General features: G+C 38.7%; 1 protein-coding gene across 1 annotated transcript in view; it reads left to right on the forward strand.

Moving 5' to 3' along the window:
- Positions 1-370: 370 nt before the first annotated feature.
- ZNF366 (zinc finger protein 366) overlaps positions 371-14,448 on the forward strand; it is a 37,086-nt gene continuing 23,008 nt past the window's right edge. Inside the window, exon 1 of the mRNA XM_063456781.1 lies at positions 371-468. The gene's annotated coding sequence lies outside the window, so the exon portion shown is untranslated. The remainder of the gene's footprint in view (positions 469-14,448) is intronic.

Genomic DNA, 14,448 nt, shown 5'->3' on the forward strand with positions numbered 1-14,448 from the left:
CCTGCTCACATATAACATGCATGCTCAGCTTTCCCCAGCACACCTTATTATTATGAAGCACACTTTACGAATACATGTGAGAAAAATAAGTATAGTGAATGGAATTTTAGTGGCATTCCTTCTCAGTTCTTTTCTTCTGCCAAACATTTTTTTTTTAGAAGAAAAAGATGTCTATCTTTTATTTCCTTATTTTTTTGCAGGAAAGCATTGGGTCGTTTGCATCCTCTCCCCTCCCTTCCTTCCTTCTTTCCGAAGGTACTCATCTAAAAAAAAAAAAAAAAAAAATAAAAAAAAGGAGAACGAAGTGATTGTTCCTGTTCTCTTTCTTAAGTGAATTTTAAACACTGTCCCTAGCAGGCTGTGGGACAAACTGCGCAGATCAGGACACAGAACACAGGGAACGTTACATTGCATTAGAAACATTACAAATCAGAGGCAGAAGATCTAAACAATCCGCGTCTGTAATCAGTAAGTCCATTTCCTGCTTTCAGGCTAATGACAGTGAGGTGATAAGACTTGTTAATTAGTGACCAATAATATCTGTGCATATGTATAAATGAAAAATATTTTGTACTGGCAATGCCAGTACAAAATATTTTTAATTTATACATTTACTCGGGTACAAGCCCTTTGGTGGACTGGCACCACCTTCTGACCACAATTTTTGTCTGTTTTTCTCCAAATACCTCTTTTTCCATCCATGTAGGTGTCTGGGATCACTAGGCAATCCATTTTTTTTTTTCAATCTGTGCATATGTATGTTTCAAATTTTTGAAGATTTCCTCAAAAAACACAATAATTTCATGGAGTGTGGAAATGTTTCCATTAATGTTTCAGGCGATAGATAAAGCGGTTGCTGCATAAATATATCTATATGATGATATCCATTTGAATAGATATATGTATGTTCATGGATAGATATATGTATGTAGATAGATAGATAGATAGATAGACATGCACATTCTTAGATCTATATACACACACAGATATTTGTGTAATATTTGTATATGAACACAGTTAAATGCCAATAATATTGTCATGTTAATTTTCTTGCTTACAATGATGTGTTTTGCTCATTTAATAGGTACCAGTTTTATAGAATTCTACAGGCAGTTTGAAAACAAATGGTTAATTGATGGTTAATTGCAATTAAAGTTATCTTTCCTTATTTTAACTGTTTGCAAATCGTCCGTTAATGTTTATTTTCTTTTCCAGTCTTTTTGCAAGATGATAAAATGTTGCATGTGGGGTATATGCGTACGTCTTTAGCTACAAAGAGAAATAAGGCAGATGGTTGACAGTGTCTTCCCTTTTTCACATGTACTGTAACTGTAATCTGTGGTTACAGAATATAATTATATAATTTATGTGGCTATCAACATGAGACCCTAATATCTATACACATATATACATATAACCATAAAATATTCATTGATAATGTAAATACTTACATGTCAGTAATATAAAACATTACTTGTGATTCTAGCTGTTGATTCATTACACGTGATACTTTGGCAGCTTGTTGGTGGTACATACATATAACCATGGTACAAATGTATATATTTAACAGCACATAGCATGAAAAAAGCTTTCTGTAGTATCACACAGGTAAAAGTTAATTGATGTTTAGAGACATTATGTGCAACATTCTATTTCTAATTCAGGCTCCCATTGGGTGAATTTTTTAAGTGAATTCAAAATGTAAGGCCAGAGTAATCAAACTAAAATCATAGGTGACTTAGTTCAGCTATTTTGACATTAGATTTAACTCTTAATTCTCACATTTGTGAATAGGCCTGTCAGTCTCTGTGTTCTCAGGTATCTACAGTATTCAGTTTGTGTAGAGCTTGGAAAAATATCTACACATGATGACAACTTATCCCCCCTCCCCCTCCCCCCCCCCCCGTAATTGAAACATCGAAATTGCAAAGAGTACTTTAGAACTGGCAAACGCTAAGGGTAACTTTTCTGGTTAAATAATTTGATATTATAATTAATATTATTAATTATCACATGACAGTAACACATGTATCGGGTCAGCTGAGTGATGAGAAAAGTCCTGGTTTCTTAAATAAATAATCATTTCAGCCTAATGGTAATATGCGACAATACGCTTTGGCCTACGAGCCTCTTTGACACTGCTGCTTCAACATAAAGTATGGGAATGATCCCATGATGATTTAATATAGTGGTAATTTTCATTATTGAGTGATGTATTTTATGATTACAATGGTTAAGGGATGATGGTGTCATTTAAAATAGTCAAGGTGATGATGGTTGTAAAGGATGGAGACGGCAGTGGGTACATAAGTTAAGAGGTGATATTAAATTAGTCAATGTGTAGGTGGGGATAGAGGTGGTAAAAGATAGTGTAGGTAATGATGATATTTCTCAAGAATGGTTGAATTAATGTAGATGTCGACTCGTACACCGTTATCTTATCCGATTTGATATTTGAGTGGTTTACTATTGTGTTTTCTTCTGGTTCTAACCAAGTTTCACTTATACATGTTTCTCCTAATTGTGAGGTTGGTTATTGCTGACACTCAAAACTTAATAAAGATTGTCAGAAAAATGGTTGAATTGATGATGATGATGATAAAGAATAGTGGAAGTAGTGATGCTGCTATTAACCCCTTAAGGACAGATGACGGATATATTCCGTCATGATTCCCTTTTATTACAGAAGTTGTGTCCCTAAGGGGTTAAGGGATGGTGAAGGTAGAGATGGTGGGGGTAAAGGATGGCGGTGGTAGTGATGATGGCGATAAGATATGGCACAGATAATGAAAGTAAGGTATTGTGGAGGTAGGTGGCAGTGGTGTTAGTGATGAATAATGGGGGGGTAAGGAAAATGGTGGCAAAGTGTGATAAGGGTAATAAATGTAGCAGGTGAAAATGAAATATCACACTCTCTCAGTTTTTCATTTGATATATGTATTCAATTCCGACTTTTTTTACAAGCACAGTTTGTTTGTTTTTTCAAATTCAAAAAAGTTGAAAATGTGCACTCACATGAGATGTATGATAATTCTGGCATATATTTGGCTACAAATAAAGCTTACTTATTACTTACATACTATATACCAATACCATACTTATATAGACAGCATTTTCATAGAACCAAATGCCCACACATTCTAAATTTAGGTCACAAAGCATAGGAACAAAGAACAATTCTATATTTATTAGATCAAATGTAAATTCCTAAGAAAACACACAAGTTAACAAAAACATGCAGTACATCAAATTAGGGAAACTACTATATTTGCGTCCCTTTAGTGAATGTAAGAAATCATTCACAGACTTGCTAGTTTATAAAATAGTTACAAAGAATATAAGTATCCGGGACACAACCTTAGCAGCCTATCAGAAAGCCTATAGGCCAGAAGCATTTACTCGACCCGAATATAAGCCGAGGCCCCTAATTTTACACCCCAAAACTGGGAAAACTTATTGACTCGAGTATAAGACTAGGGTGGGAAATGCAGCAGCTACTGGTAAATTTCTAAATAAAATTAGATCCTAAAAAAATTATATTAATTGAATATTTATTTACAGTGTGTGTATATAATGAATGCAGTGTGTGTGTATGAATGCAGTGTGTGTATATGAGTGCAGTGTGTGTATGAATGCAGTGTGTGTATATGAGTGCAGTGTGTGTGTATATGAGTGCAGTGTGTGTGTATATGAGTGCAGTGTGTGTGTGTATGAGTGCAGTGTGTGTGTGTGAATGCAGTGTGTGTATGAATGCAGTGTGTGTATGAGTGCAGTGTGTGTATGAATGCAGTGTGTGTATGAATGCAGTGTGTGTGTATGAGTGCAGTGTGTGTGTATGAGTGCAGTGTGTGTGTATGAATGCAGTGTGTGTATGAGTGCAGTGTGTGTATGAATGCAGCGTGTGTGTATGAGTGCAGTGTGTGTGTATGAATGCAGTGTGTGTATGAGTGCAGTGTGTGTATGAATGGAGTGTGTGTATGAGTGCAGTGTGTGTGTATGAGTGCAGTGTGTGTGTATGAATAGTGTGTGTGTATGAGTGCAGTGTGTGTATGAGTGCAGTGTGTGTGTGTGTGAATGCAGTGTGTGTGTATGAATGCAGTGTATGTATGAATACAGTGTGTGTATGAATGCAGTGTGTGTGTGTGTGTGTTGCAGAGCCTTGGTGGGGGGTGGGCATTTTTATTATAATTTTTTTTAATTATAATTTTCATATTTTTTTGTTATATTATTATTATTATTTTTTTATATTTTATTTTATTATTTATATATTTTTTTTTTTCGTCCCCTCTCCCTGCTTGATACATGGCAGGGAGGGGGGCTCTCACTCCCTGGTGGTCCAGTGGCAATGGCAGTTCAGTGGAGGGGGTCTGTCAGGAAGCTCTTACTTACCTCTCCTGCAGCTCCTGTCAGCTCCCTTCTCCTCCACGCCGGTCTGGTCAGCTCCCTTCTCCTCCAGTGTAAGTCTCGCGAGAGCCGCACTATGACCCCGCGGCTCTCACGAGACTTACACTGGGAGCTGACAGAGGTGCTGAACGGACCGGCGCGGAGGAGGAGGGAGCTGACAGGAGCTGTAGGAGAGGTAAGTAAGAGCTTCCTGACAGCCCCCCTCCTACACAGCCCCCTGTCTGTATTATGGCAATATAAATTGCCATAATACAGACATTGACTCGAGTATAAGTTGAGTTGGAGTTTTTCAGCACAAAAATATGCTGAAAAACTCGGCTTATACTCGAGTATATACGGCATGTACGACGCGAAAAAGGCTCTCACAAGACATGGGAATTCTAGGCCCTACAACTATTGCTTGTCTGCATTTCCAAGAATGACTAAAAGAGAATTCTGTGAAATGTAGTCCTAAAGCCAAAGGACGAAGGTTGTGCATCCATGATACACACATTTCTATGCTCCTTTTTTATATTTTTGCTATATGAAAAATCCACTTTATATTCATTTGATTTTATCATTAACAGAGGCTGTGTCACTTGAAAAAATCCCAAATCTTTAAGCAAATTAGAACACAGATCACTCTAAATATTGAAATTCTTTTTAAAATGTGTTTATGAAAATTCTGATTGAAAACTTGTATCTGCAAGAAGTAAAAAAGAAAGAAACTGTCCAAAAAAGAAAGTCTGTCTGAATTTTTTTTTAATGTTTTAATCAACTGTCTTCAAATGGAGAAAAGTAAAACATGTTCAAAAAAAAGTACACAATATAAGGTTTAATAAAATTGTTGGATGGTACAATTGGAAGAGAAATGAAAGCAAACCAGATAATCTAAGAGGGTTATTCATTAATCTGAAAATTGTAGAGAATTCAAAGTGAATTTCAACATTTAAGCCAAAAAAAAAAAAAAAAAACTGAGTTAGAAAAATTCCCCAAGTCAATTTTGTTTGAAATTTACCGTACTACAAATTTACTTTGAATTCCTGGCAGTTCTCACGTTAGTTAATACGGTGATACTATTTCAAGATTGAGTTGAATCAGCATTGGTGCTGAATTGCACAATTTGTCATCTCACTGCAATCATCTCATATCACTAAGCCTCAGGGCCGGATTAAGAGCCCAGTGGGCCTGGTGCTGATAATTATGATGGGCCTAATTACAAAATCTTATTGACCAAAAACACTAAAACAGTCCTACCTCCTAAGCGTCATGTATCTGATGGAGAAGATGCTGTAGGGAAACTCATAGGATGCAACTATGAGAAAACACATACCCTTTGCTAATCTCATGCTTTCATCTTTCAAGTAAACCCATACCCCCAAACAGCAGTGTCCAGTAAAGCAGGAAGTCTATGGATGCGGTAAAATGGTGGGCTACTGACACAAATCACCTAACCAGAACGGCTGAAAGGGCGAACATACACAAAAAGGGGGAATGTCTGTGTCCCTATGTCTCCCAGTCCCTTAGTGTTTGTGTCCTCATGTCTCCCAGTGTCCCTATGTCACTAGGGGACATTGAGAGACATTGGGACACTGGGAGACATGGGGACACAGATACTAGGGAACACTGGGAGACCTGGGAAATCTGAGACTCTTGGGGACACTGGGTGACAGACACGAGGGGACACGGGGAGACATGGGGCACTGAGCCACTGTGATATATAGGGGATACTGGAGACTTGATAAAAACCTGGGTACAGGTCAAAATGTTGCGGTGTCCAATAAACCTGCTTAAAGCTATCACAGTGAGTGCCTGAGATTTTTTTCTTTTATACTAGGGGACACAGACACTACGGGCACAGAGACACTATGGGCACAGAGACACTACGGGCACAGAGACACTACGGGCACATAGAGACATGGGGCACTGAGACACTGACATAGGGGACACTGATACATAGGGGACATTGGAGACTTGATAAAGACCTGGGTACAGGTCGAAACGTTGCGGTGTCCAATAAACCTGCCTAAATCTATCACAGTGAGTGCCTGAGATTTTTTCTTTTATACTAGGGGACACTGAGACACTAGGAGACATGGGGACACAGAGACATTGGGAGACTAGGGGACTTTGGGAGTCTAGGGAACACTGAGACACTAGGGACACTGGCACACTACAGACACTGAGAGACACCAGGGACACATGGGGATACTGAGATACTAGGGACACTGGCTGGGAGACATGGGGACACTGCCATGTCTCCTATGTCTCAAAGTCGCCCAGTGTCCCCATGTCTCCCTGTGTCTCCATGCCTTTCAGTGTCCCCATGTCGCCCAGTGTCCCCTAGTGTTTGTATCCCCATGTCTCCCAGTGTCCCTTAGAGTCTGTGTCCTCATGTCTCCCAGTGTCCTGATGTCACTAGGACACTAGGGGACACTTAGAGACATGGGGACACTGGGAGACATGGGGCCACTGAGCCACTAGGGACAGTGGCTGGGAGACATGGGGACACAGACTAGGGGCCACTGGGAGACATGGGGCCACTGTGTCCCTAGTGTCTCAGGGTCATGGGCGTCTGAATGGGGGGGTAAAGAATACAGTGCAATACCAGTGCTGGCCAGTAGGTGGCGCTGTGAATTGAGAAAGGCAGAAAGCTACAGCTAATCCCTGCCTCTCTCTCATGACTGAAACCGCAGGGGAGCAGCACAAAGGCAGCCTACAGAGCAGGTAAGTGAGGGATGGGGGGGTGGGGGAGACCGCATAGAGGAAGGTAAAGTAGAAGGAGCAGAAAGGTTCTGCAAGGGGCAGGAGGGGTCAGCAAGGAATAGAAAGGGGCAGCAAGAAGCAATAAGGGGTCGAAAGGTTTTCATGGAGCAGGAGGGTAAAGTAGAAGGAGCAGCAAGGAGCAGGAGGGGTCAGCAAGGAGCAGGAGGGGTCAGCAAGGAGTAGAAAGGGTCTGCAAGAGGCAGGAGGGGTCAGCAAGGAATAGGAAGGGGATGCAGGAAGGGGTAGGGACAGTCTGCAAGGAGCAGGAGGGGTCACCAAGGAGTAGGAAGAGGCAGCAAGGAGTAGGAAGAGGCAGCAAGGAGTAGGAAGAGGCAGCATGGAGCAGGAAGGGGCAGCAAGGAGTAGGAAGGGGCAGCAAGGAGTAGGAAGAGGCAGCAAGGAGTAGGAAGAGGGAACAGGAAACAATATCAGTGTTAATGTGTTCACTTTTATTTACTGAGTGTCAGGAAACACAGAGGGCCGCTGGGCAGGGGTGCCGCTGATTGGCTAAAACATTGTTGGCTAAAACATTTTTATGAATCGGGAACTAGCGATTGGCTTAGAGTGTCAGCTGACCACTCTAGCCAATCAGCGGCACCCATGCCCAACGTCAATCTGCACTTCCTGACACTCTGTTTCAGAAGTCGAATACCACTGAGCGACCTGGAGATCTGGAGCTGAAGGAAGCCTTTGTGGGTAAACCATTTGAGAGCAGTTTCACCCCTTCAAAGAAAGAGCACGCAGGGGCCTCTTTGCATCACAGCATTTTCATTTAGATAAAGTTGTTATGGTGACCAGAATGTTCCTGTAATTTGATGAAAGGAACACTATAGTGTCAGGAATACAAACATATATTCCTGACACCATAGTTGTGAAAACGCTATTCATCCTTGCTTTATGTGAAAATGACTATGCTCCTTCCCTTTCATGACACTGTCAAAAAGGGGCCAAGCATGGATGTCATTACAATTATGCCCCCCCCCCCCCCACGGAAAAATTCCTGCGGACGTCCATGCTCAGGGTCCCCATGTTCCCCAGTGTCCCAATGTATCAGCGTCCCCATGTCTCGGAGCTGCTGTCTGGACACTCTGTGCAGAGCTGCTCCCCCGCGGATCAGTGAGTAGAGAGAGGCAGGGAGGGAGATGCCGTAACTTCTTATCACTGCCTCTCTCCACACAAACAACGACCCCTACTGGCCGGCGCTGGTATTGCAGAATAATCTATGTTTATACTGAGACAGACATTTGTGTTGCCGGTATTACTGCAATACCGGCACCAGCTAGGCAGCCTCAAATACCTGAGAAATACTTCTGAGAAATACCTGGAAACCCTAAGAAATACATGAGAAATATCTGGCAACCCTAAGAGTAGTGTGTAAAAAAAAAAAAAAATGTAAAAAAAAATTTTTTTTTTTTTTTTTTTTTTAAACCAATGGGCCTATTCCATGGGCCTGGGCCTGGAGCTGCAGCTCCATCAGCCCCTATGTTAATCCGGCCCTGCTAAGCCTTACTGGACCAGATATTGCTTGAACGATAGCTGCAACATGCTCCAAAAATAAAAACCGTAATGATATAGATTAAGAAAATAAATGCTTTTCTAATAAAACAAAAGATTTCAAAAAGTGATTTTCTAATTTTCATGTAAAAAAACTAAATATAAAATATTTAATGGTGTATATATCATCTGAATATTGAACTGATAGTGAATGTGCTAATAACTCATTAGACACTGGACTCTAATCTCTGTGCAGTGCAAATACATCTTATTCCTTGGGATTTAGTGTACAATAAAGAAAAAGATTTAGAGGGGGAGGAATGAATGACCCAAGATTTTTAGCGGAGACAAACTAAGAGACACTCTAAATTTTTTAACATATTGAATAGCTTATTGGACATTTTTTCATGTTAAAATTGGTACATTGCAGATTAATTACACCCCAGCCTAACGTCTTAAATGCCGTTACCCATGTTGTCACCTAAAGCCACGAATAAACAAATTTTATGTGGAAAGATAAGAGCAGAAATAAAGTGTGTTTTAAAAGTATAGCCCATCTGCAAGTTGTTTAAGGATAGATCGGGTCAACATGTGGTTGGACAAGGGGTTGGAAGCACAGGAAGATGTTATAATTCAAAATTCAATATTCTTCAAATGTGATGTTTTACAAATTTATGAGAAAAGGGGTAGTGGAACAAGACCACAGTGTAAACCACGGCACGCACCTCTGTGTTTCACACTGTTCTATGAAAAGCTACAGATTTACCATCAGGATCAGTGAGTGAAACCACATTTACAATCCTGCAAATTAGACAGAAAAAATTTGACATATCCTGTACAAAATGTTTTTTTTTTTTTTTTTAAATCTTCATTAACATTAACCCCTTAAGGACCAAACTTCTGGAATAAAAGGGAATCATGACATGTCACACATGTCATGTGTCCTTAAGGGGTTAAACATGAATTGTAAAGTATTATATAATTTATAAATGCATTGTTTTGCTCAAGTATCATTAATGGGAACCAAATGGCAAGTGAACAAATAGATATGATATAGAATCGAGATCAAACATTTAATGTGTATTTGCCAAGCATAGAATGGCAATGCAACCACGATCATTGTACTTGGCACTTGCATCATCTGATATTTATGCGCATGCACAGGTAGGTGAAGATAGTATTTCATTCCTCCAAAGCCTTAACTTACTGAGTTATTTTATTTACTAAATTGACGTTTCAAAATGAATCTCAAATTCAAAGTAATAATAGCTGAGCTGGAAACATTCTCGAAGTTAGCTTAAATTTGCTGTTAAATGTGAAATTCCACTTTAAATCACTTTGAATTCTCACTGTAGACCCCTATCGGTATCAAAGTTCTGCAATATGCCTGTTTCATCTCAGGTAATAATAGCCAATGGCCAGCAGAGGGCCAGAGAAAGTTGGACACCCTTTGGTTCTTTATGCTGAAATAATACTGCTGTCCTGGTTATTGATTAGGTACTGCTAATCATGAAATACAGTTCCCATCATGCTCAGTCATCCATTCATCATCTATAACAAATTATGTAAAATTATATTTTGAAAACCCTTTAATGTAGCATGAAAACAAATACATCAATTAATAACTAGTATACCTATATCACTAACCACCCTTTAAATTTCTTGCAATACATTTTCTTATTAGAGCCACGTCTTTAATATACTAACAATTTCTACTGTAAAGGAAACTCAAACCACTATGATCACAACAGCTCGTTGGAGTGGACTGCATGAACGTCCAAGGAGATCAGCAGTTTCTGATCCTACTGTGGCTGACATCAGCAATCATTCTATGGTCAAAGTCACTTCAATTACATTTCTCCACAATTCTAATGATTCATTTTCATTTCATTTTATTTCAACTACAACTGACCCTCTTGACCATGTCAACACATGTACTGAGGTAAAAACAGCATCGTAAGATTCCAGCAGACGTGTGTAGGGTTACATTCACAATAAAATCATATATAGACAAAGGAAGTTTTTTTTTGTTTTTTGTTTTAAATTCTTTATTTTTGTGGTGCAAATAGTTAACATGAGCTTGTGCCATGTCCCAACAGCAGGCACAAGATTGGTACAATAAATGCATGAACCAGTGAAAGGCATTGACCGTCATTGCACACATTTTTTAAAGTTACATCGCTAAGTATAGACAAAGGAAGTTAATAATAATAACAGTAAGGGCATTCAAGAAACTATAGTGGGGAAAACAGAACAAAAAGGTGAGAAAGGAGAGAGAGAGATGTGGATTGTAGGATGTAAGAAGCTGGGAAAAAAATATAGTAGAGTGATGGTTACTCATCATCTATGTAGAGGGCTTAACACCTTCTCCCAAACTCTGGCAAAGAAAAGGTATTGTGGAGTGTATTGGTTAAAGGCATAGCAGTATTGTCATAAAGAAACATCACAGAGAGTTAAAATATACCGTCCAGCAGTGTTAGGTAATACAGTAAACATCATGATGGTCTTAAGAGACAAAATGTGGATATTTGTCACAGATATGCCCCCATAATTTATATCCAAGTAGCACAAAGTAGTAAAAAGTTCTAGAATTCAGATTAATTTATTTGTTCTGATTTTGGAATCTGGCAGGGCCGTCCTGATTTTGGGCCCTAGTCCTGTTGTCCAAGGTTTATTCTCCAGTGTCCCAAATCTGATGGCTCATTTCCGATACATATTCAACAAGGACTTCTGTATCTCGATTAGATTCCATCAAATGATTACATGAACATTGGATTCTTACCTCCGAGGAACCATCACTTTGTGTTTCTCAGACAAGCATCTCATCTATCCGTGCAAAGCATCCTTACTCAGCCCCTTTCCACTACGTTTTCTATTTGAATGTTTTTTTTTTTACATCATAATTACATAAATGGGAGTATTACTAGATTTTACCATTCTTCACAATTTTACCATCTTCTATGTCAGTTTACAGCCAGCCGAAAAACTTAATATGGACGGGATCCGCAAGCCCTGCTCCCCAAATAAAACATGCAATCACCTTGAGACATAATCAGGTGCCTGCATTATTTTAAAGCCAAGGAACATACCCTCTGTGCAACTTGTGCTTACTCTACTTCCCCGGATGAAATCACCATAAAAATATTTGCAGATTTGTTAATGAAAGCTCTGGAGGCACAAAAAGCTTTAAAACAATGATACAAACTACAAAAAAAATAATTAAAGGAATACTCCAGACCATTAAAGCTCTTTAGCTTGCTGAGAAATGTTATGTGTGAAGAGTGTGTCCTCTTTTTTCATTTTAGAAAAATAACAGATTTCAATCGAAATTTACAATTTTAAAAATTAGCCTGGTTACACCCCCAGGTTTTTAAAGAGGACAACATGTCCTGTAACTTCCTGGTTTGGTTTGCTTATTTGCAATGAACCCAAGAGGCAGCAATCACCCACATACCAAGACACACATAGACATACTGGCTCACACAGATACTGACACACACACATACATACTGACACATGTAACTCATTGTATTAAGTGCAACATGATCTGTTTGCAATGTTCACATATATCTGCACATGTATGTAACGCACGTATTTAATTTCACATGTTGAACTGACAAAATTCTATAAAAACAAAATAAACAAAAAAAATTAAAAATGTGTTCATGTAATTGAATTTTTTTTGAAGTCTTACTCTTAATACATGAGTTAATGTTATTAACCTTCTTAGTACTAACTGATTTAAACTCTTACATTCTTATTTTTCAATACAGTATTTTTACAAGCATTACATATGCCACAATGAGAATAAAACTTTATTTTCTTCAATAAATGTTGTTAGAAAATTATGTCCTTGTGTTTCCTTGCTGACATAACTTGAGGTTAAAGCTTGTTTAACATTTCTTGCTCCCCTATAAATTAACCTCAGTTTAAGACCTACATACTCTTTAATTTCACACTCTTGGCCAATTTTGTGTAACTATTTTATTTAAAAATCCTACATTGCTTGAATAGTTAAAAATAAAGTATATATGTTTAAAGGACCACTTTTTGGTCCTGGTGCCAGGTCCCCCAGGTTTTAATCAGAAAAACTGCTATGTTTACATTGCAGGGTTAATCCAGCCTCTAGTGCAGGGGTTCTCAACCCAGTCCTCAGAACCCCCTACCAGTCCAGGATTTGGGGATTACCTGGGTGTGTCTAAGGTGTTTAGAAAAAGGGAAAAAAACCACCTTAGACTCTACGGTGTTTTATTTTTATTTTTCTAAACACCACCAGGTAATCCCTAAACCCTGGGCTGGTAGGGGGTCCTTGAGGACAAGGTTGAGAACCCCTGCTCTAGTGGCTGTCCTCCTGACAACCGCTAGAGGCGCTACCACAAACTCTCAATGCTAAAATAACATTGAGCATGCAGAACGTCCATAGAAAATCATTGAGTAATGCTTTCCTATGGGCGTTTTGAATGCACACGTGGCTCTGGCCGCACATGCATATTCGGCTCCACTTGAGAGCTGACGTTGGAGGGGGAGGAGAGTTCACCAGCGACGAGGGAGCCCGGCGCTGGATTAAGGTAAGTGGCTGAAGAGGTTTAACCCCTTCAGCCCAGCGGGAGGGGGGCACTGAGGGTGGCGGGGACCTGAGGACTATATAGTGCCAGGAAAACAAGTTTGTTTTCCTGGCACTATAGTGATCCTTTAATGTTGTTTTAGTCATTTTTTTCTTTTCTTTATATTGTAATAACTGCATTCTACTTGTCTAAATATGTTTTCTAGTTCTTTTTGTAATAACCCTTCTTTGTACATTTTTTTATAATGATTTATTTTTGTTCTGCATTAATACAGCATCTTTGTACCCTTTTTGAAATTATAATTATTATTTTTTTTAAATTGAGGCTTAATATAAAAAATCTATATGGTCCGAGCAATTTCTTCACAAACTTAGATACTTCGGATGTTGTCAACCAGTATTGTTGGTGGCAACTATCAACATCAATAAAACTATTGACGCCTACTTGTTATTAGTAATATAAATGTATAAGAAATTAATATGACATTTACTACTTAGTACCCAAGTCATTTATATTTAAAAATATAAAAAACATTTTAACATCTTTAAAAGATCCCCTCTATATAATAAAAATATCATCAACGTATCTTTTATAGAAGACAATATTCACGACAATCATAACTCTGGTAGATAAAACATTTTTTTCCAATAGGACATTAATAAATTAGTGTAACTTGGTGCAAATTTACGTGTAAATAAATAATACTCTCCTTCAAACAGAAGTATTTATTTGTTAAAATTATACATATATATATATATATATATATGCCATTCAACATAAAGTTAACTTGTTGATCTAAAAACTCTCCAAATTGTTTTAAAAAGAACTCTACTGCCTCACAATCTTGCTCTATATAGTATAGAGAGTGGTCATGTCACATGTGGCCAATATGTAGTCTTCTCAAAATTGTGTAAAGTCTTCGAAAGGCTAATAGAGTCTTGTATGTAAGATAGGCATTTCTTAACTAAAGGTTGTAAATGAGCATCGATATATTGAGAAAGGGAAGATAAAATGCAATTGATGGGGGTGGGGTTTAACCCTCGATTTGTGTTTGGGCTGAAGGGGTTAAAACACTTACCTTTCTCCAGTGCCGGACTCCCTCGACGCTGGGGAACTCTCCTCCTCCTGCCGACGTCAGGCGCATTCAAACCGCCCATAGAAAAGCATTACTCAATGCTTTCCTATGGACGTCAGCGTCTTGTCTCTGTGATTTTCACAGTGAGAATCGCGGAAGCTCCTC

Source organism: Pelobates fuscus, chromosome 5 (assembly GCF_036172605.1).
Source record: "Pelobates fuscus isolate aPelFus1 chromosome 5, aPelFus1.pri, whole genome shotgun sequence".
Classification (NCBI taxonomy): domain Eukaryota; kingdom Metazoa; phylum Chordata; class Amphibia; order Anura; family Pelobatidae; genus Pelobates; species Pelobates fuscus.